The sequence below is a fragment of the Uranotaenia lowii genome, chromosome 3, assembly GCF_029784155.1.
Source record: "Uranotaenia lowii strain MFRU-FL chromosome 3, ASM2978415v1, whole genome shotgun sequence".
Lineage (NCBI taxonomy): Eukaryota > Metazoa > Arthropoda > Insecta > Diptera > Culicidae > Uranotaenia > Uranotaenia lowii.
This window is the reverse complement of record NC_073693.1, coordinates 361,641,818-361,663,658: the sequence shown is the minus strand read 5'-3', so window position 1 is coordinate 361,663,658 and position 21,841 is coordinate 361,641,818. Positions and strand designations below refer to the sequence as shown.

Below are 21,841 nucleotides of genomic sequence, written 5' to 3'. Positions count from 1 at the left end.
TAGCTGTACCACATCATCATCGGGTTTGCTAAAAAATCCTCCGAAAATCTCGCCTCAACAACACTCAAAATTGGACTCAAAACGATGGCGACAAACGCTCCTTCCGTACCCGGGCACAGCTGTAGTGCGAATCGTAATCTTCCGGACTCAAGCAGGATGGTGGCTTGTGACAATTGCGATACGTGGTGGCACTTTGAGTGTGTGGGAGTAAGCGATAGCATCGGCGAAAAGGAATTTATTTGTCCTCGTTGTACCCTACCACAAGATAAACAAACCACTATCGTTCCCCCTGCTGAATCCATCTGCAGCTCAAAAGCGTCGACGAGTTGTTCTGCCCGGAAGACGAAATTACGTCTGAAGAAGCAAGAGGAGATGAAAGCGATTCAGGACAAACAGTTGGACCTTGAGCGACAGGAACAAGAAAATCGTTTCCGTCTTGATCAACGAAAATTAGAAATGGAGAAAAAGTTCATCCAGGATAAGTTTCGAGTGCTCGAAGAAGGGGCAGAGGAAGAAGAAGAAGACGAAAGGCAAAGTGGAAAATCCAACTGGAGTAATTCCAGCCAGATTATCCAATGGAAGGTGGACCGACTTCTGGGCGGTCCTGTGAGCTCTACTGTAGTCCCACTAGCCCCAGAGACAGAATTTACCCCGGCTACGTCTAACAACGGTTTTCCAATAGTTTCCGCGATGGAATATACGTTAGCTCCGGTAACTACGAGGCAATCAACCGTTTCTTTTCACGCTTCTGCTTCCAATCGCATCCAAAAACCATCAGGCATGGCATATCCGTTTTACTCAAGTGGAGAAAACTATCTTTCGGCAGGAAATCGTATTCAACAGAATTTGCCCGTGGGCGCAGTGAATACTAATGTGTTTAATTCCCTGCGAAGTTCGCTAATGTCGACCGGAGCAATTCCCAAATCGGCTCCATTTAATCCTGTGGGTCAACAAACATCGACTCCTGTTTCGAGAGGACTTCACGTGGCAAGTGGGTTGCCTGTAGCGCAACAATATTCGTCCGTTCCAGCAGTGGTTCCTCCATCAAGTACCATTCCGCCACCAGCTATCCCAGCACCTTTTCTCACCCAGTCAGTAATCCAACCTGCGGTGATGGGTACTGTGAATGATTGCCAAAACCCGTATACATTCACTAATGACGTTCCGGTCCCTGCCATGCTGGCACCTGCGGCAACGTTACCGAATTCCGTGTACAATCCGTTCGAGAATTATTCCACTCCAAATCCTAGTCAAATGGCCGCGCGTCAGCTGATGGCCAAAGACCTGCCACAATTTTCCGGGGACCCCGAAGATTGGCCACTGTTTTCTACGATGTTTTACAACACCAGTCAAGCTTGCGGATATTCTGATGCCGATAATTTAACACGATTACAACGCTGCCTGAGAGGCTCAGCTTTGGACGCTGTTCGGAGCAAATTGCTACTTCCGTCGTCGGTTCCGGTGATCATGGAAACCTTAAGATCTTTTACGGTCGACCGGAAATATTGATTCATACGCTGCTAAGAAAACTAAATGAAATGCCCGGGCCAAAACCAGGAAAGCTCGACACGCTGATTACCTTTGGTATGACTGTTCAAAACTTAGTTGACCATCTCGAAGCTGGGCAACACTATGCCCACATGAACAATCCGACTCTAATCCACGATCTTGTTAGTAAATTGCCAGATGATATGAAAATCGATTGGGTTTTGTACAAGAACCAATTTGTAGAACCCGATTTATGAGCTTTTGCCAACTTTATGTCGATTTTGGTAAACGCAGCCACGCAAGTGACTATTCCCGTTGGAGGGAAACAGGATCACCGGAACGCGAAATTCGAAAAGCACAAAGATTGAGGTTTTTTGCACGCTCACACTGCTCACGAGCCATCTTATCCAACGAATGAGTTGCCTCAGAACGAGTTTAAAACTATCGGTCCTAAAGTGTGCAAGATTTGCCCAGATTGTCCGCAGATTTTTAAAATGAATCTCGAAGATCGTTGGCAAGTAGAACACAGCCTACCGCTTTGTCGGACTTGTCTTTTCCAGCATGGAAGAAGGCCGTGTAAGCTGAAGAACGCTTGTGGAGAACAAGGGTGCCAACGAAAACACCATCCTCTTCTGCACACAACAACAACAAAAACTCAACCGTCAAGCTCTGCCGGAAAAGTAAATAATCATCGCCAAGAAAGTCAATCCTCGTTGTTTCGAATTCTTCCCGTGACGCTATTCAGCAATGGTCGGTCCTTGAAAGTGTACGCGTTTTTCGATGATGGGTCCTCAATAACTTTGCTAGAGGAAGATGTTGCGAATCAGTTGGGTCTGGAAGGAGAACTTGGACAGCGGAAGTTAGCCGAGAAGAAGTCGCCTCGAAGCGAGTAAATTTTGAAGTTGCTGGAGAAGGACGATCTCGAAAGTATTCGCTGTCAAATGTGCGCACGGTAAAGAATCTTGCACTTCCTCGTCAATCGTTATGTTACCAGCAGTTGGCTGCCAGGTATCCTCATCTTTTGGGTCTACCGGTGAGCGATTACAACGACGTGACTCTACAAATCTTGATCGGCAACGACAACGCACATTTGGCAGTAGCTCTTCGTATAAGAGAAAGCGACGCATATTCACCTCTTGCCACGAAAACGCGACTAGGGTGGTCAATCCATGGACCGATCTCCGATGGGAACGCAGTTGTTTCGGCGTTCAATGTGCACATCTGTGAATGCTCCACAAAATTAGATGAACTACATGACCTGATTAAACAATCGTTTGCTGTCGATAGTTTGGGAGTATCTGTTAGGAACGCACCTCAATCCTCCGAAGACACACGAGCTCGAATGATTCTCGAAGCTACGACAAAAAGAATAGGTCGCAGATTTGAGACAGGTTTACTGTGGCGGTACGATGTTTTCGAGTTTCCCGATAGCTACGCTATGGCATTTAAACGTTTACAATGCCTAGAGCGACGCATGGAAGCGGATGCAATGATCGGAAGCAGTGTGAGGAGACAAATTTCGGAGTATCTAGAGAAAGACTACTTGCGAGAAGCCACGAGAGCGGAATTGGAAAAAACGGATCCTCGCCGAATCTGGTATCTGCCGTTAGGGGTTGTAATCAATCCTAAAAAACCCGGGAAAATTCGAATTTTTTGCGACGCAGCCGCTAAGGTAGATGGAGTCTGTTTGAATGCCATGCTTATTAAAGGACCGGACCAATTAATATCGCTTCCAAAAGTTCTTACTGGGTTCCGGGAACGAAAAATCGCAGTTTGCGCGAACATCCGCGAAATGTTTCATCGCGTGATGATTCGCGAAGAAGATATTTAAGCCCAGCGGATTCTCTGGCGCGATGACACTTCCAAGCCGCCTACAACATTCTTCATGACAGTAGCCACCTTTGGGTGGCGGAGGTTGATGGAGTCATCAAATGCATATTAGTTGCAGCGAAATCTAAAGTAGCTCCTCTTAAAACGTTATCGATCCCTCGACTCGAGCTACAGGCGGCAGTTATCGAAAGCCGTCAATCGAAAAGCGCTATCGACACACATTCTTTGAAGATTTCGCGTCGAATCCTGTGGACTGATTCACGCACCGTGCTGGCCTGGATTAATTCCGACTCACGCAAGTATAATCAATTTGTCTCTTGTCGTATTGGGGAGATTCTCGAAACAACAGATGTATTTGAGTGAAAATGGGTCCCAAGTAAACTCAACGTCGCTGACGAAGCCACCAAGTGGACAACTGGACCCGACCTATCGTCGACGAGTAGGTGGTTCAACGGCCCATCGTTTTTGTACGAGCCGGAAGATCGCTGGCCAACCCAGCAAGCGGAGTGCACTGGAACGAAAGAAGAATTAAGAGCACAAAAAACAGCCATCGTGAATGTTCATCACACTACAGGTAGCACATTTATTTCCATCGAATGGGACCGTTTTTCCCAGTGGAATCGCCTAGTTCACTCGATCGGATACGTTTTTCGTTACTTACATAACCGGCGTTGCCGGGCGAGGAACGTCACTGGTCGACAGGGGTACTTAGAGCAAATCGAACTGGCCGCAGCATGAAAACTTGTCTTTCGAACTATGCAAAATGAATTATACTCCGGAGAAATTGCCAAGTTAAAACAAACTAATTTACCGATTGAGCGTCGACGATTGAATCGTTCGAGCCCCCTTGCGAAGCTTTCCCCTTTCATCGACGAAGACGGGATTTTGCGTATGGAATCAAGAATTACCGCTGCAGCGTTCGTATCGTACGACACTAAAAATCCTATCATTCTTCCAAGGGAACACTACGCTACTCAGAAAATCGTTTTATGGTATCACAAGAAATACCTTCATTGCAATACGAACACCGTCGTGAACGAGATAAGACAGCGATTCCGCGTGTCCAGATTAAAAACGTTAGTTCGACGTGCTGAAAAATTATGTGTGTATTGTCGAGTCCACAAAGCTTCCCCTAACGTGCCCAGAATGAGTCCTTTGCCTGCCGCCCGCTTGAGGGCCTTCTGCAAACCTTTTTCCTTCGTGGGACTGGACTATTTTGGACCAATGCAAGTGAGAGTAGGACGCAGTACGGTGAAAAGGTGGGTGGCATTATTCACCTGTCTGACCATCCGAGCTGTCTACCTGGAGGTCGTCCATTCACTTACCACAACGTCATGCAAGATGGCTATGAGGCGATTCATTGGCCATCGAGGTTCACCAGTCGAAGTCTATTCGGATAATGGCACCAATTTTCTAGGTGCCAAGAACGATCTCATCGAGGAGTACAAAACTATCAACGACGAACTCGCAACGACGTTTACGAATGCCGCCACGAAATGGTATTTCAATCCTCCTTCCGCGCCTCACATGGGTGGTGCGTGGGAGCGCCTTGTAAGATCTGTTAAAACCGCCTTTAATGCCATGACGACATCTAGAACACCGAACGAAGAAACTTTCTCCACCGTCATTGTCGAAGCTGAACCAGTGGTCAATTCGAGGCCATTGACTTTCATTTTTCTGGAAAACGACACACAGGAAGCTTTGACCCCCAACCACTTTCTGCTCATGAGTTCCTCGGGCATCGGTCAGCCACATATGAAGTTTCTCCAACCTGGAATGGCCCTTAGAGACGACTGGAACCATAATAGGCACCTGGTGGATATTTTCTGGCATCGCTGGGTGAAAGAGTATTTGCCTACCATCGCGAGAAGAACCAAATGGTTCGAAAAAACGAAACAGCTGGAACCAGGAACCTTGGCGGTTATCATCGACGAGACGAAAGAAAAAAAAACTTTAAAATTTTTTAAAGTCGCGAATGCCATAAAGATGGTAAAACGACTATAATCGAAACTACTTTTTCTAGGACATTTTTGAGATTTTTACCTATTATTTTGAACCTAGTTATTCGAATATGCTTATATTATTTTACACAATTGACCTTAAAATGATGAGAAACCAAATAATGACATTGTTACACTTTAATACATCAGTGAATTGATTTCGCTCCTCTAAATTAAACTTCAAAATAAGTTCGCTAAAAAACATCGAGACAGAGATATACATTACTGATTCAGAAAAAAACCTCGTGAAGATCGATATAAAGATACGATATATATTGTTGAATTTTACTTGAAAAGTGTTTTCTCTTGAAATTTTTGTAAGACAGATTTTACAGTTTCATCGTAATAACGAGTAAATTTTGTTAAAAAGTAATCAATAGCCGAATAAAAAAAAAATCATGATATAAAAATCCCTGATTAACTCAACCTACCTACCTAAGGGTCCAGCGCCGATTGACCGGCGCATAGGGCTGAGATAAAAGATCTCCACTGCTGGCGATCCGGATCCAGCGTCTTCACTTGCTGCCAGCCAAGGTTCTCGTCAACTGTGCGGATTTCAGCGGCTAGACTTCGCCGCCATGAGCTTTTGGGCCTGCCTCTTCTTCGATGCCCTTCTGGATTCCAGTCAAGCGCCTCTCTGCAAATCTCGTTTTCATCTCTTCGCAGCGTGTGCCCAATCCATCTCCACTTACGTTCCCGAAACTCGATTTCTAGCGCCTTTTGATGACACCGGCGATGTAGTTCCTCATTCGAGATCCAGTTGCCAGGCCACCAAGCGCGGATGATGTTCCGCAGGCAGCGGTTTACAAATACTTGCAGTTTTCGCGTCGTCACCGCATATGTGCACCAAGTTTCACACCCGTACAGCAATACGGATTTGACGTACGAGTTGAAGATTCGGATCTTAGTTCGTAGAGAGATCTGGCGTGACCGCCAGATGTTTCGGAGACTCGCAAACGCAAATCGGGCTTTTCTGATCCGGGTTTCGATGTCCTTCTTGGTACCACCATCAGGCGTAATCTGGCTACCAAGATACTGGAAGCACTCCACTGTCTCAACCTGTTGTCCAGCTACCACGAAATTGGAACGATTTTCTGTGTTGATTTCCATCGACTTGGTCTTTCCGACATTGATTTTGAGACCTGCTGCCTTGGAGCTTTCGGTGAGGTCGTCGAGTTTGCTCTGCATGTCTTGTTGTGTTTGGGCGAGCAAAACAATATCGTCTGCCAGGTCAAGGTCGTTCAGTTGCTCCATGGTTGAAGGATTCCACGGCAATCCTCGGTTTGGTCTACAGTCAATCGATCCAGTCAAGATCTCATCCATTACGATGAGAAAAAGCAGCGGTGACAAAATACATCCTTGTCTCACTCCAGCAGTTACCGGGATTGGTTCGGACAAGACACCGTCGTGCAAGACCTTGCACGAAAATGCCTCGTACTGTGCTTCGATGAGATGGACTAGTTTCTCTGGGACCCCTCGTCGTCTAAGAGCAGCCCAGATGTTTTCGTGGTTCAGTCGGTCAAATGCTTTTTCGAAATCAACGAACACCAGCAGAAGAGAGTCCTGGAATTCGTTGATTTGTTCCAGTATTATTCGTAGCGTTGTGATGTGGTCCACACATGATCGTCCGGATCGGAATCCAGCTTGTTGCCGTCGGAGTGTAGCGTCGATTTTCTCCTGGATCCTGTTCAGGATCACTTTGCAGAGTACTTTAAGGGTTGTACAGATCAAAGTTATGCCACGCCAGTTACCGCACTCTGTTAGGTCTCCTTTCTTCGGGACCTTTACGAGGATACCCTGCATCCAGTCGGCCGGGAATGTTGCAGTATCCCAAATGTCAGCGAAAAGACGGTGCAACATTTGTGCTGACAAGGCAGTGTCGGCTTTGAGCATTTCAGCAGGAATGCAATCGATTCCAGGCGCTTTGTTGGATTTCATGTCCTTGATTGCCGCTTCTATTTCAGCCAGCGAGGGCGCTTCCGAGTTGACGCCATTAATGCGACTTACTGTGGGCGCCTTGAGCTGCGGGTTCTGTTGACCATTGCTATTTGTAACTCGGAAAAGTTGATCAAAATGCTCAGTCCAACGCTTGAGCTGATCTGTTCGATCTGTCAGCAGCTGACCTGCTCGGTTTTTCAGCGGCATTCTTGCATTAGTCCTTGCACCACTAAGGCGGCGAGAAAAATCATATAATAATCGGATATCTCCAATGGCGGCGGCTCTTTCTCCCTCTTCGGCTAGGGAGTTTGTCCAGGCTCTCTTGTCTCGTCTACAAGCTCGTTTAACTGCCTTTTCCAGCTCCGCATATCGTAAGCGGGCGGCTGCTTTGGCTGACCCGGTACATGCCTGCTCAATTCCGACTTTCGCCTTTCTCCGATCATCGATCACCCTCCAGGTTTCATCCGACATCCATTCACTTCGTCTTCCACAAACTTTACCGAGAGTACCATGGCTCGTCGTGATAAAGGCATTCTTGATTCCACACCACTGTTCTTCGACTGTTCCGTCTGTCGGCAACTCCGAGGCTCGGGATTCTAGCTGTTCAACGTATGCCCTTTTCACCTCTGGATTCTCTAACCGGCGGACGTCGTATCGACACCCGACTTTCTCCTCGCGCCGTTGGACACGCGCAACTAGTCGTATCTCGCCAAGGACGAGGTGATGGTCAGATGCAATGTCTGCGCTTCGTTTGTTGCGGACATCAAGTAGGCTCCTTCTCCATTTTCGGCTGATGCAGATGTGGTCAATTTGATTTTCTGTTCGCCCATCTCGGGATACCCAAGTGACCTTATGTGCTGGTCGATGAGGGAAGAGCGATCCACCGATCACCATGTTGTTGTTGCCACAAAATTCTACAAACAGTTCTCCGTTTTCGCTCATCTGTCCTAGGCCATGGCGCCCCATGATGCGCTCAAAGTCCTGATTATCGGAGCCAATCTTTGCGTTGAAGTCGCCTAAGTGGATTTGAATGTCACCCTTCGGAATTCTCTCAACCACGCTGTTCAATTGACTGTAAAACTGCTCTTTCTCCTGCAAATCGGCAACGTCAGTTGGCGCATAACACTGGACCATTGTAAGGTTTCTAACCCGTGTTCTGAATCTGGCTACGATTATTCTTTCGTTTATCGGTTCCCATCTTATGAGGGCCGCATGGGCCTGCGGGCTTAACAGGAAACCAACTCCTCGTTCCCGAGTAGCATGTTCTCCTCGTATGCCAGAGTAAAGCAGTACTTGCCCGGACTGTGTCTTGTGTTCTCCAGTGTTAGGCCAACGGACTTCGCTCAGTCCCAATATCTCTAGCTTGAGGCGGCTAGCTTCTCTAGCAAGTTGAGCCAGCTTTCCTGGCTGGGCAAGGGTCAAAACATTCCAAGTTCCAATTCTAGTCCGTTGAGGCAATCGGACTTTCGGATCACTGATATCTTACTTTGTTAGAAGTTGGTTTCAGATTGATTTTATTTCTCAAACGTACTTAGGTGGTAACTTAAAGTTAAGCCGAAACGAGTAAAGCGGAATTCAGGAAGACGACGCGCTATCTGATTGGAAAACATGTTTGTAAACATGTGGTAGCAGTTATTTGTTTATGACCGAGTTCTTCTCTGGGTCATGTTTGGTTTTTACGGAATGGCTTAAAAAGTTCTTCTCTGGGTCATGTTTGGGTTTTACGGAATGGCTTGAAGGAATGCTGGCAATGCATAATTTATTGCTCGGTTCAGGAAGGGTAACATTTAAAGTGATTGTTATGTTTATGATTACTGTAAAGGAAAGCAAAAAGGTTTAATTGCTAAGACTTTGAGGTCTTGCAGTTAAATAGGTTTTTACTGCTGCTTGTGGGGTCTTGCAGTTTATGATGATTTTGGGAATTTGAGGATTCAGGGATGTGTGTATAAAGATGATGGTTTGAAATGATAGGATGAATAAAGGAATGGTTTGGAGGATGCCACACCTCCCTCCTTTCGAAGAATGGTGTAACCATTCAGACTAATTATAGTAATTAAAATGTTGCGGTCGTCTCCTGTTTAACTATTGAATTGGATAATTTTGTTTAACTATTTTGATGTTTTATTAATCTGGTTTTATGAACAATCGTAGTATGATTTGTAGCTTCGTGTTTTATTTCTGCGTTACTTCCGTTTAATTTTATAATTCTATATGGTCCGATTTGAACATTGTCTAGTTTTTTTCTACCCTCTCCAGTTTTTTGATATAATGTAGATTTTAACATGTTCTTTCAAACGAATTAAAGTTTGAATTTTTTGGTTTGCTCCATTTGAAGTTATGGCTCATACAAAACGGCCATTTTTGAACACAAAATTCATGATAACTGCGAATCAAAAGCAGATATTAGAAATCTGTTTTCTACAAAAGATGCGCATAATGATTTGCTAAATACTTGCCGAACACATGATTTTGATAAGTTGATACCCAACAAAGTTATAAAAAAAAACTTGTTTTTGTAGGACCACCCTAACTTGTACACGGAAAATCATCATAAAACCTAAACGTTTATAGATAGACATTCAAAGTCTTCTACAAAGTTTCATCAATTATGTTGTTCTACATAATTGCTGAACATAATACAGCACTATCTCCTTACAGTAAAAAAATAATTTTCGTATCTAAGGAGTTTTATGAACCACCCTAAAAATGTTTCATTCAAAAATAGTGCCTTGTGATGTTGTACAACTTTGTCTTGGACACCAAATGTCTTAAACCTAAGGCAAGAGCGCAAATAATTGTTTCCCGCTAAATTTCATTTCTGGACCACTGTGCCTCGACTTTTAAGTATACAAGGTCATTGATATACAATGTTGTAGGATTTATATTTTTATTTATTTTTTGTGTTCTAAGTGTTTTGGTTTCTTCTATTTTCCTAAAAACATGTTGATGTATTACTTGAAGTTTGTATTTTAGCTCGTGTAGATATGAGTCATGATTATATAAAGGTTCAACTGTATTCCAATTAATATTTTCAAATTTATTTACGGGTTTGCCAAACAAAATTTCGAACGGTGAGTAGTCGTGAGATGAATTTGGAGTTGTATTATAACAGTAACTGTAATATGGTAGCCAACTGTCCCAGTCTGTTTTAAGATCGTTTATGAAAGTTCTTAGGTATTCATTAAGACACCTATGATTTCTTTCTAAAGATCCTATTGTTTGGGGGTGGTATGCAGTGGAGCAAGTATGATTTATTTTGAGAAGGTCACAAATGTTGTCAAATATACCTTTGTATTCTGTTCCTTGGTCGGTGCGAATAGCACTCATTGGGCCATAGATTAGAATACAATTCTCTACTATTGCTTTGGATATTGTTGATGCAGTTTTGTCAGGAATGGGAACTAAAATGATGTATTTACTGAGATCGCATTGCATCGTCACAGCGTATCTGTTGCCATTTGGTGTTAAACTAAATGGTCCAATTGTATCTATTGAAACTATATCAAATGGTTTAATAGGTGTGGTTGTTTTTACCATATTTTCTTTTACAGAAGAAAAATGTTTATTAAGTTTACACAGCTCACAAGATTTAACGAATTTGCTAACTGTGTATTTCATGTTTGGAAAAATATAAGAATTTCTTAATTTTCTATACAATCGGGATATGCCAATATGTCCTCCTGTGGGTGAACAGTGGTTATGTTCCAAAATTTTCTGTATTTCTGTAGGATCTGATACTATTTTGGGTGGATCGAAAATAACTATTTGAATCGTTTTAATAGTTTTGTTCCCAATTTGTTTAAAGTCATTGATGCTTATGTAATTGAATACAGCGTCGCTTTTTGAAATTGCTATAGTATTGGGTGATTGAAAAAAATCATTAATAGTTTGAAAAATATTTTTCAAATTTTTTAAATTGAGTTCTAGTCCTAACGCTAGAGTTAGACCATTTTTATATCTTTTATCGAAGATTGTAACATTTACTACCGGTAGTTTTTCATTGAATAAGATTTGAAATGCAATTTTCTTTAAATTTGTTACTTGCGCATTATTTGTTGCGTCATATATTCGAAGTTGATCAGGCTTCGTTCTTTTTATATTTTTATCGCAATTGGCTAAACAAGGTTTGCTAGCCCTGGACCTTGTTTGCACTTTCTCAGGCTTGCGTTGCATTGACCTGGTTTGCATTCTTAAAATTTGAAGGTTGGATAATTCACTACTATCTATTTGTATTCTAGATAACGCATCTGCAGCTACGTTACTTTTACCGGGTATATATTCTATTTTAAATTGAAACTCCTCTAGGTCCAGCCTCATTCGTGTTAGTTTTGAACTCGGGTTTTTCATTCCAAATAAGTATATAAGCGGACGATGATCAGTTCGAACTATGAATTCACGTCCATACAAATAAGGTTTGAAATGCATTACAGCCCAATGGATGGCTGCTAATTCTTTCTCAATGATGTGTTTGTTTCGTTCGCCTTTTGTAAACGCGCGACTTGCGAACGAGACAGGCAGATCATCTTGGTTATGTAATTGAGATAATACAGCGCCACAGGCAAAGTCTGATGCGTCTGTAGTTAATATGAAGGGTTTTGAAAAGTCGGGATATTGTAATATTTGTGGCTCTAGTAATGCACTTTTGAGAGTTTCGAATGACGTTTGGCACTCTGGAGTCCAATTGAAAGGAGTATCTTTTCTTAAAAGTTTATTAAGATTAAAACAAATTTGTGCAAATCTAGGAATAAACCTTCTATAATAGTTGCAGAAAGCTACAAAGCTTCTGACTTGATCTGAATTAATTGGTTTCGGGTATTTTTGTATGATATCATATTTTGCGTTATCTGGTAAAATACCGTGGTCCGTAATTTTGTGTCCGAGAAATGTTACTTCCGTTTGAAAGAAGCAACATTTTGCTGGGTTTAGTTTGAGGTTTCTCTTCCTGAGGCAATTAAAAACACGTCTTAAATTTTTCAAATGGTGCTCAACTGAGCACCCTACGACGATAACGTCGTCAATATACAAAAAGGCACACTCAGGGCTTAAACCGCTAAGGGCGATGGACATCATCCTTTGGAAACTGTTTGGGCTTATATTGAGTCCAAAAGGAAGACGTTTGAATTGAAAATGACCACGTTCGGGAAGTGAGAACGCGGTAACGTGTCTAGAATCTGGTTCTATCTCGATCTGGTGAAAACCAGACATAAGATCTAAAGTGGTGAAAAATTTGGCTCTACCGAGTTGATCGAGAATGTCATCGATTCTAGGTAGTGGAAACTTATCAGCCAACAATTTCTTGTTTAGTTGACGGTAGTCAACCACTAATCTCCATTTTTTCTCGTTGTTTTCTGACCTCTTAGGAACCAAGAGAATAGGCGAATTATAATTGGAAACTGACGGCTCAATTATGTCGTTTTCTATCAATTTGTCAACTTGACGACAAATTTCCTCTTTTTGGCTATGAGCATTTCTGTAATTTTTTATATAGGTAGGATTACTGTCTTCCAAACGAATTTCTTGCTTGTAGAAATTATTGCATGTTAAAAAATCGTTTTTGAGACTAAAAATATCATTAAATTCATTACATAAATTTAATAATCGTCCTTTAACATAATGTGGAACATTGTTCATAAGCAATTCTTGTTGTAATAGTTTTTCTCTTCCATCATTGTTAGGAGTTATCTGGAAAATATTAAAATCACTTAGGTGAAGGACTTTTGGTTTAATGTTACTTATTATTACATCTTCTCCCGTAGTATTAATAAATCTTAAACAAGGTGAGTGTTTATTTACAATGGTGCTGGCATAGAATACACCAGGTTGAATCTGTGCCGATTCAACTACCATGTCGGAATCGATATTTAAACTTGATAGTTGTCGAATGACTTCCGATCTGGCTGGGATGACAAATGATCCATTCAGGTTGTCATATATAGGTAATTGGATACATACGCTGTTATAATATACAGTCAACATCCATGAGTCGTAATTAATTTCACATTTATACCTAGCAAGGAAATCTCTTCCCAAAATACCATCAGTTGGTATAGGTAAATCATTTCCAACAAGATGAAAACTGCTTTCAAGAGCATAGTTTTCAGTGTCGATTAAACAATCAATTGTGCCATAACTTACTTTTTTTTCCGCCGTTATTCCTCGAATAGAACAACGATTATCGGGGTTATAAGCCCAGTTATGATTAATTGCTCCAAATTTCAGAATAGAAATGTCCGCTCCAGTGTCAACCAAGAACGAACAAATTTTATTTGATGCATTAAGTCTTAATTTTACGAAGTTTGAGGCAGCTACATTTATTGAGTAAACTGCCCCAAAGTGTTTACTAAAGGGTGAGTACTTGTGTTTTGTTGGGTTTCTATTATTGGCTGAGGCGCCAGTTGTTGTGGTTGTATTTGTGTCATTTCGGCCGGCGCGTAAAATATTCGCGCACCTCTTTGATTAAAATTTTGTGGTCGATTTTGGCTGTGGAAATTTCCACGGTTTTGGTTTTTATAATTTCCGCGACCTTGATGGTAGTTCCCACGAAAATTTTGTCGCTGATTGTACTGCTGGTATTGATTACCATTCTGAAATTGGCGATGATTTTTATTACTATAACCGAAATGGTTATTATAATTTCCTCGCGCTGGCATTCCTCGGTTTAAATGTGTTTTTCTTGAATGGGTGTTAAAAATTTGTGCTGTTGGAACACACTTTGACTCGTTAAATTTTTGAATAGCTGTTTGAATTGATGGAAATTCTACAGCCTTCATTATTATTCTAGTATCTGAATCAGTAGCATTATTTACTAATGAATCAACACCCATTTTTGTTGCCATTTTGGTAGCGACATTTAATGGTATGCTGTTTTTTATATACAGCGAAGTCAATTTCGCTGTTAGCTGTTCGACGCTTTGAAGGTATTTCTCAGCGTCACCATTTGGTTTCAAAGCTTTCAATTTCGCAGCTACCGAGTCTGATGTTTCGGTGCTTTCGCAATGAAGTTTTACTGCGTCAACTATTGCATTTAATGTTGAAACATCAGCAGGAAGGGCTGAACGAGCTCTACCGCTAAGTCTTGTTTTCACAAATTTCACGGCAATAATTATGTGTGCCGGAGTTGTGGTCAGTTCAGCTAGTAGATTAACTGAATCCACAAATGCATCTAGACCAGAGTTGCAAGATTTCAGATAATCATTTGAAATGGATACTCACCGTGATGAGTATCAATTAAGCAGCACAATGAATTTCGTTGTGATGCTCAAAGCTTTCGATGTCAAACAAAATTCACTGAGCATCACATCTAAAAAAAAATCAGAAATCCAGAATCCCATTAGATAAATCTTCAGCTGTATTCCCCACTTTTTCCTCTACTATTTTTTGACGACAGGTAAATTTGTAACAAATCTATGGAATATTTGAATGTATCATATAATGGGATTAGCTTTTCAAACTAGCGACACGCCAAGTTGAACGACTACAAATGCTTTGATATAAAAAAATAAGAGCGCTTTAATGATTGGAGTTTATTGAAACTTTTTAATAACGAAAGTGTTAAAGCTCGTTGTACCTATGTTTTAAAAAGTGTCTATGTACACTAGACTGAGTCGATTTGGGGTCATTTTGGAATTTCTCAAACCCTGGGGTCTAAAATTCTTCATCTTGGTCCAAAACTCATCCATGATTTTTTGCAAAATTTTTAAGTAACGTTCACATGAGTAAATTTGAACTTTTAGGTTTGTATAGGAAAATTGAATTTTTTGTACTGAAAAATCAACATCATTTTTGTTTCGTTTGTGGAACCGAGCCAGCTGATGATTTTTGTGCCAATTTATAAATTTCCTAAAGGAAATTTTCCGCTGAACAACTTTGTCGAAGACCGTAACTTCGTATCTTATTAGGAAAAAAAAGTTATTAGCTGTTTAACAGGGGTATATCTTTTCGCACTGATAAACAATAAATTCAATTGACATCCCTGCAGGGTGCCTAGCGAGGTATTGCGTGACTTCTTTCCATGCAACACTTCGCGAAATTATTTTGGATAATTTAAAAAATATCCAAAAGAAATGTTGTAAAAGCTACACAATCATTAAAAACTTATGATTTCAGCAAAACATCTAAGGTGTATCCGCCTATCTTCCACTGTAGATCCTACAGGAGACTGCTGAACGGTATCGCTTTATACTTTGATTATAGTTCATTCCAGATTTTCTCGAAATATTCAGGCATGCCCATTAATCCAGTAAACAATCCAGATAAGTTAAATCTAGCCGGGATGTCCAGATATTGTTTAATACTTCGCGTGTTTTGCTCAGGTTTATTCAGATTATTAGCTAAATCAAATAGAAATCTCAATTTCCTCTTTAAAAATATCAGATTTTTTGTTCAATTTTCCAAAAATTTTAAAATAAACATAAAATTTGCCCTTTTCTTTTTTTTTTAAATCGTTCTGAATGCCTGACCGTCTGGATAAGTGTGGTTGAAAGTATGGTTTGCTTAAGGTTAAAGATCATCTATTTTTTCAACAACGATTTTAAAGATATCTTGCTCAAATTCGACCTTCATCTAATTCAATATTAGATAAGCAATTTCAAATAGCTTGACAACTGTTTCGAAATGTTTTATTCCAGATTTCACAGGAACGCAATCTCTTTGGTGATAAGTGCCCTAGATGCGACTAGCCATCTGATTTCTTTTCAGTTTTTGGTGACATTCTAAACATCAGAAAGACCCCTACTTAATAAAAAATATCTTGAAATACATCATCCGATAATATCATCTGGTTTAAAACAGTCGTCTAAAAACATGGGGGGAAGTACCTAATATGGAAGAAATAGAAAGCATTGAAATAATCGCTTAAGGTTTTTTCATTGAAACTCAATGTTCGACCGAATATTCGGCCAAATATTCGTTTGGCCGAATAGTTGAAAAGCTCAATATTCGGTATTCGGCCGTTCGCCGAATACCACTATTCGGTACATCTCTAATCGATATTTGTTTTAACTCTCAAGGGCTGAAATTTTTACAAAAAAAAGGTCAAAACTCAGATTTTTTTAGGTTTTTTTTTGTATTTTCTCGGCTGTTGACTTAAAAAAAAAAGTCTGTCATATTCTTTTTTCTATTTAGAATTCTATAAATCTTCTGGAAACGCTCCTAATAGAATAAGTAAATTTATCGGACATTAGATAGGCTGGTATGAATCATATCCTACTTTTTGGTGCAACGATCATGTTTTCTACTCAGAAATTTCCCACAGGGAATTTCAAACATCACGCGAGTCGAGATAATATTTGAAAAAGATCTGTGAGCCGGTGCAAATAAAACCGGCTTTCCTTCTCTTGAAAAAGAAAATCGTTAAAATGCATAAAAAATCATTAAAATGTCTTTTTTAAATTGAAATAAAAAAGATTAACCATTGGGATAGAAGCTACAAACCGCCGCTTTCATTTGAAAGGGAAAATTTTGATATTTCTTTATTACTTTTTATTTGGTTCATAAATGCTTTTCATATGTGGTCGATTCCAGCCGGTTGCATAAGCTGGGATGCCATGCGTTTTAATTGGAATGGTTTTTCGTTGGTAACAATCTTTTTTTAATTTTTATATTTTAAAATTTAATTTGTTTGGAAGATTAAGAAACTGTTTCCTTCATTTATATTAAAACTCTACATAGCTACCTATAAATTTCAACTTCGTTTTTAAGGTTGCCGCTACAAGTAAAAGCAAAGCATAGCTCGAATGCTATAAATAAAATCATATAACTTTTTTCTGCAAAATTGTCAAAAAAAACTTTCGGTAATTCAAAAATACTAAATTTGTAAAATTAGGCCCGGTGGATTCTTATAATTTTCATTCTGAATTTTAGTGTTTCCCAGCTTAGTTGTCTTTGCGGTACTTTTTGTGTTAATATTTTCTATAACCAAATATTTAGCTATTCAGATTTTGCTATATTTTTTTTTATAGTTTCTTGTAATGTCCAGAAGATTTGAGATGTTTTTTTCTGGCAAGCACATTAAGCCATTGGGGGTTTTTTGAAGAATTTTGAGCTTGGGCATTTCAATGTTTGCGGTTCTTTTCCATGATTGCAAAACTTTGCATCAACGTTTTTAAGATATTTAAAAGTACATTACTGTAGGAAATACAATTTCATAACTTGCATGTCTTAAATCCTATGAATACGAGCGAGACTCATCAACATATGTATTTGGTCATAAAAACTTTTTGCTCATTCTGTAAAACTTTCATTAAACTAAGACATAAATATTATAATCAGATTTTTACAAGTCATGATAATACATTCTTCAGAAAGATGTTTTAAAATCAAAACTTTAATTCACAATCAACGTTAACGTTTCCCACTGAGAATCAAAAAGGAAGAACCTCACTCGATAAAATATTAACTGAACGAGATTTCGCAACTTTGCTTAAGACATAAATAAAAAAAAACAAATTCTTATCATCAACCTGATTGTACTGAGCTTTTAATAGTATGTTCTCTATAAAAATGTTTAAAAAACGTATTACTGGCCTTTAACATTCATCAAGTATAACTGACAGTTTTTTAAAAGTCGTGGTATGTTCAGCTTTTTCTGAACTATAAAACTTTTTTCATTGTTCAAGAGCTTGCACAAATATTATTCCACGGCATCTCTGCCTTCCGAAAAGTAGTTTTTCTGCTCGTGATTCTCAGTCTGAGAAAGCGTTGATATTCAAGACAAGAACCGTTTGTGATACTCACGATGAGATAACCTAGCATCACACTGAGATTCAAAAAGGGAAAATCTCACTCAAAAAAATCTCAATCTCATGAGATTTCGCAACCTTGATCTAGACCTGCTGATGAACCATCATAAGGTTGTACCAGGGCGGTCGCCGTTTTTAGATCGAAGGATGCTGTTACTTCAGGCATTGTCGAAATTTTTATGTCGGCTAACTTTCTATTAATTATTTCAAGGATATCGTGATAAATAACCCTAGTCTGTTTGCAAATTTCGTTGAATTCTGAGTTTGGTATTTTTAGATAATTTTCTTGAAGACTTTGTTCAATACAGTCTTTTAAATTTTTGGCTACTTTAAGTTTATTTTCGAGATTTTCTTTAGGGATTTGCCTGTAGATTGATTTCTTAAGATTATCCCTAATTTGTTTTAATTCTAAAAAGGGTTTCATATGCATGTAAAAATAATTCAAAAAAAATTGTACCTATCTTAAAAAGCCGAGTCGAGTAAAACCGGGGGAATTGATTCATTCATAGTACTCACTTGGGTGGTTTATCAATTTTTGACTCTGCTACATTTGGGCCTAGCACGCACGGCTTCCTTTTTCAGATTTTTATACGGAACACTTTGCCTGGTATTATCGATTTTGCACTCTCTTCCACGCCTAGGGTAGGTATCGGATACGCAGCATAGCAGCAACACCGCTGCTGTTGCTGGATGTTGTCTCCATTTTTATTCTACTTCAGCTTCATCGTGTAACCGGTTGGTTACAAATCGTTTGATTTTTGTTTTCATTTTTGTAGTATTGTATATTTAGCTCTAGAAAATTCATGTTCCTTGTCGAGTCTCACAACAAGATAGCACCACAGTAGGCTACATTTTACTGCTGGCTGCTGTCAATTCACAGAGGAGGAAAAGGAGGAAAGAAAAAGAGAACATGGAAGGCGAAAAGGAAGCTTGCTTCAGAAAAATTCGCTCTCTTCTGTACCAGGCGTCCGTGAGTAAAGTCCGTGTTGTGTTTAGTGTTCGTGAAATTCCACGGAATTCGCCCGGAAACACCGGTTGGCTTCCTCACGGCTCGGCCCGCAGATCCCTTGTGGTCTCGCGCCTAACCGTAAAAGACCATCATCATCGTCCTCGGGTTCTGAGGAACCCTAACTTCCAAGGAGGACTTCCCTTCTCGGCCTGTCCGGATACGGGGCACTCTCGTGGGCAGGCCGATTAAACGCCAAAGAAGGAAGACGCCTGCATTAACTGAGTCCAGCAACGCCCGCTGGCGCCGACAGTTTCGGCACTCCGTCGATCCGCCTATATATCGACGGCCCTCCTGCTTCCGGAACGGGATTTCCGGAACTACGACGTTGCGACGCAAGACTACCAGCAGCACAACCACGGTTAGTGAGAATTTACACGCCACACAAGACACAGAACATTGTTTATACACACAGACAACACGCCACAAGAAAACGTTAATAAAAAAAAATCATAGAAACATGAAATTTCCGATTTGTTGTATTTTACCCGAAAAGTCCTTGGTTACCCAGTAGTCAGCCGGCTCTGAGGTTCCGTACTCTTAGAGTACCTTGCCTTGGCTGGTCTAGCCGCTGCTCATCTATCCGTAACAAATGGCGCCCAACTAAAAGTCCGCGAAAGGTAACCAAGAGACGACCGCGTAGAATACAAAAATCTAAGGATTTTTTCTGACGGGAGGTGGCAGGGATTCGTGCGATCCACGAATGGCTGTCGCCGTACACCCATCAATTTAATGTAAAAAAGTGCTTGATATGATGTTTTGCGTTTGGTAAAGATCTCGACCAGAAGAAGGACCTTAAAAGTTTTTCAAAACCATTTTTCCCACTGAAGAATTCGATGGTTTTGGTTGTTCGCGTCCTTAGATAAAATCTATGTTGAGTTTTAATGTTGTAGCAGAGCATAATTTTATTTTAACATGTTTTTTTTAAATCAAATTTCATGGCAACACTTTTAATCCACACCTGTTTTCTTTGTAGCATATAAAAGCTGTCACTACTAGCCAGTCCGCTTAATCAAAACAAACATGGTTAAGCGGAAGAGATTCAAAGTGAAATATGAGCCAGTGGTGTTTCAATCCGTGGACTACGACGCTGACGATTCTGATTGCGATGGGTTAACGGAGATGCCGTGTCCGGTTAGCTCATCACATCCTAATTATCCAGTTGAGAGGCTAGCCGCAGATTTGCAAACATCGCTGACTTCATGGAGTAACCTGAATGCTCAGGGAAAGCTAGCGCCGAAGGATTTGGTAAGTACTCGGAAGCTCATGCACGCTTTGCAGCACGGTCTTCAGATCTTGTTGAAGGATGCAGAGACGAGATACTTACCGATCATTGGTACTTGCGAGTACCGTCAACATGAACCATTAAATGATGAGCCCAAATCAGTGTTTTCAAATTATGATTCTAGTACGATAAATTCAAGTCCCGATTCCTGTTCTCAATCCTTAACATCAATCGGAACATCATCAAAACTTCGCCAACCCGGTTCTGAATCTGGATCTGAAATAGACGGATGTTACTGGAAACATAACCCTCCGAACAATCGTAAAGCGAATTACGATTCTAGTACATCCGGATATAGAACCAAAGACGACAGGTTGGAAGAAAATATGATGCGAATTGTTGAGTGTCTAGTAGATGCTCGTTTAAATCCTCTATTAGAAAAATTGAAATATGCTAAAGTCAGAAAGAAATTATAAAACTATTTTTCAAATTCGAAATATTAAAAACGGCTGAAAATTGGATCTGTGATTTAGGAATATGGAAGACACTGTGATATACTTGTTTCGTAAACCTTTTTCTTTATTTATTCAATTTGTCTGTTAGTTCTTTTTAATTCTTCAATTTCATTTATTGATCGCGGAGAGGCTTGATTTAGTTGGATTGGTTATTCGGACGGCATTCCTGGTGCAATGGTGTATCCATGGGAGCAGAGGAGAATGGACGAACCCATCTGAATCAGGTCACCCGTATCAGTAATGAACCTAGAAAAAGAAAGAATAAAGAGATATAAATTCATTAAAATTTCCAACATTAGTATCAACACACCCACGCAATAGACTAGAGTTGCAGAACTTTGCTAGTCGTCATAGGTGGGGTGTTTAAGTGACAAAACCAAAAAAAAAAAAAAAGAAATAATAAACCAATTGGTACTGACCTCAACAATTAATCTGGAAATCCGTAGCGGCACAGGCAACCGCCGACGATGGAAGAGGAAACCCGTTGTGGCTCTTCCATGGTGCTTCGTTATGCGGTGTGTTCGCGGGGGGATTGCCCACCGAGCATTGGCCAGCTCTAAAAATAAAGAAAGAAGGATCACTCTAACCATTCAATGATGGTTATTAAATACTTGTTTCGTGTACTCACCTATTTTATCTTTCGCTGCAAAGGTTTTTTAATATGGTGTTCTGGGATCATTATACGGTTCGCTGCATGTCTCTTTTACTTCAGAAAGATGACATTTAGCAGCAACCTTCCATCCCCAAATTTGTGCGACGATCGTCAACCTAAAAAAAAAAATATTAAATAAATAAATGAACCCTTAACACGTCCTAATGTTTATTAAAACATACCTTAACATATCGATGCAATGCTGCCTAAATCCGTGGTCGTAAAATGAGTCGAATGATCGCAAGTTTTCAACATTATCAACTAAAAAATAAACATATTAACACGCATCGGTATGTTGTGACAAGTCGATATGACGTCTGTTGATCTGTCATGATCATGATATTGCCCGCCCCGTATTTGCCCGCTCGTGAGGATCATTTTGAAAGTGATCTAAATTACAAATAGGGTACTGTATATATTCGTGTTGTAAATAGGGTAGTGTAATTTT

The 21,841-nt window shown here is 40.2% G+C and overlaps 1 protein-coding gene and 1 long non-coding RNA gene across 3 annotated transcripts in view; one reads left to right on the top strand and one right to left on the bottom strand.

The window, feature by feature from the left end:
• Positions 1 to 21,841, top strand: part of LOC129754550 (glutamate--cysteine ligase-like) — an 82,355-nt gene that overhangs the window by 33,346 nt on the left and 27,168 nt on the right. The window lies entirely within an intron of this gene.
• Positions 20,756 to 21,813, bottom strand: LOC129754561 (uncharacterized). The gene is made up of 4 exons (XR_008739042.1): positions 21,576 to 21,813; positions 21,370 to 21,509; positions 21,161 to 21,297; positions 20,756 to 20,987 (listed from the first exon to the last, which is right to left on the bottom strand). It is a non-coding gene; the product is annotated as an uncharacterized LOC129754561 (long non-coding RNA).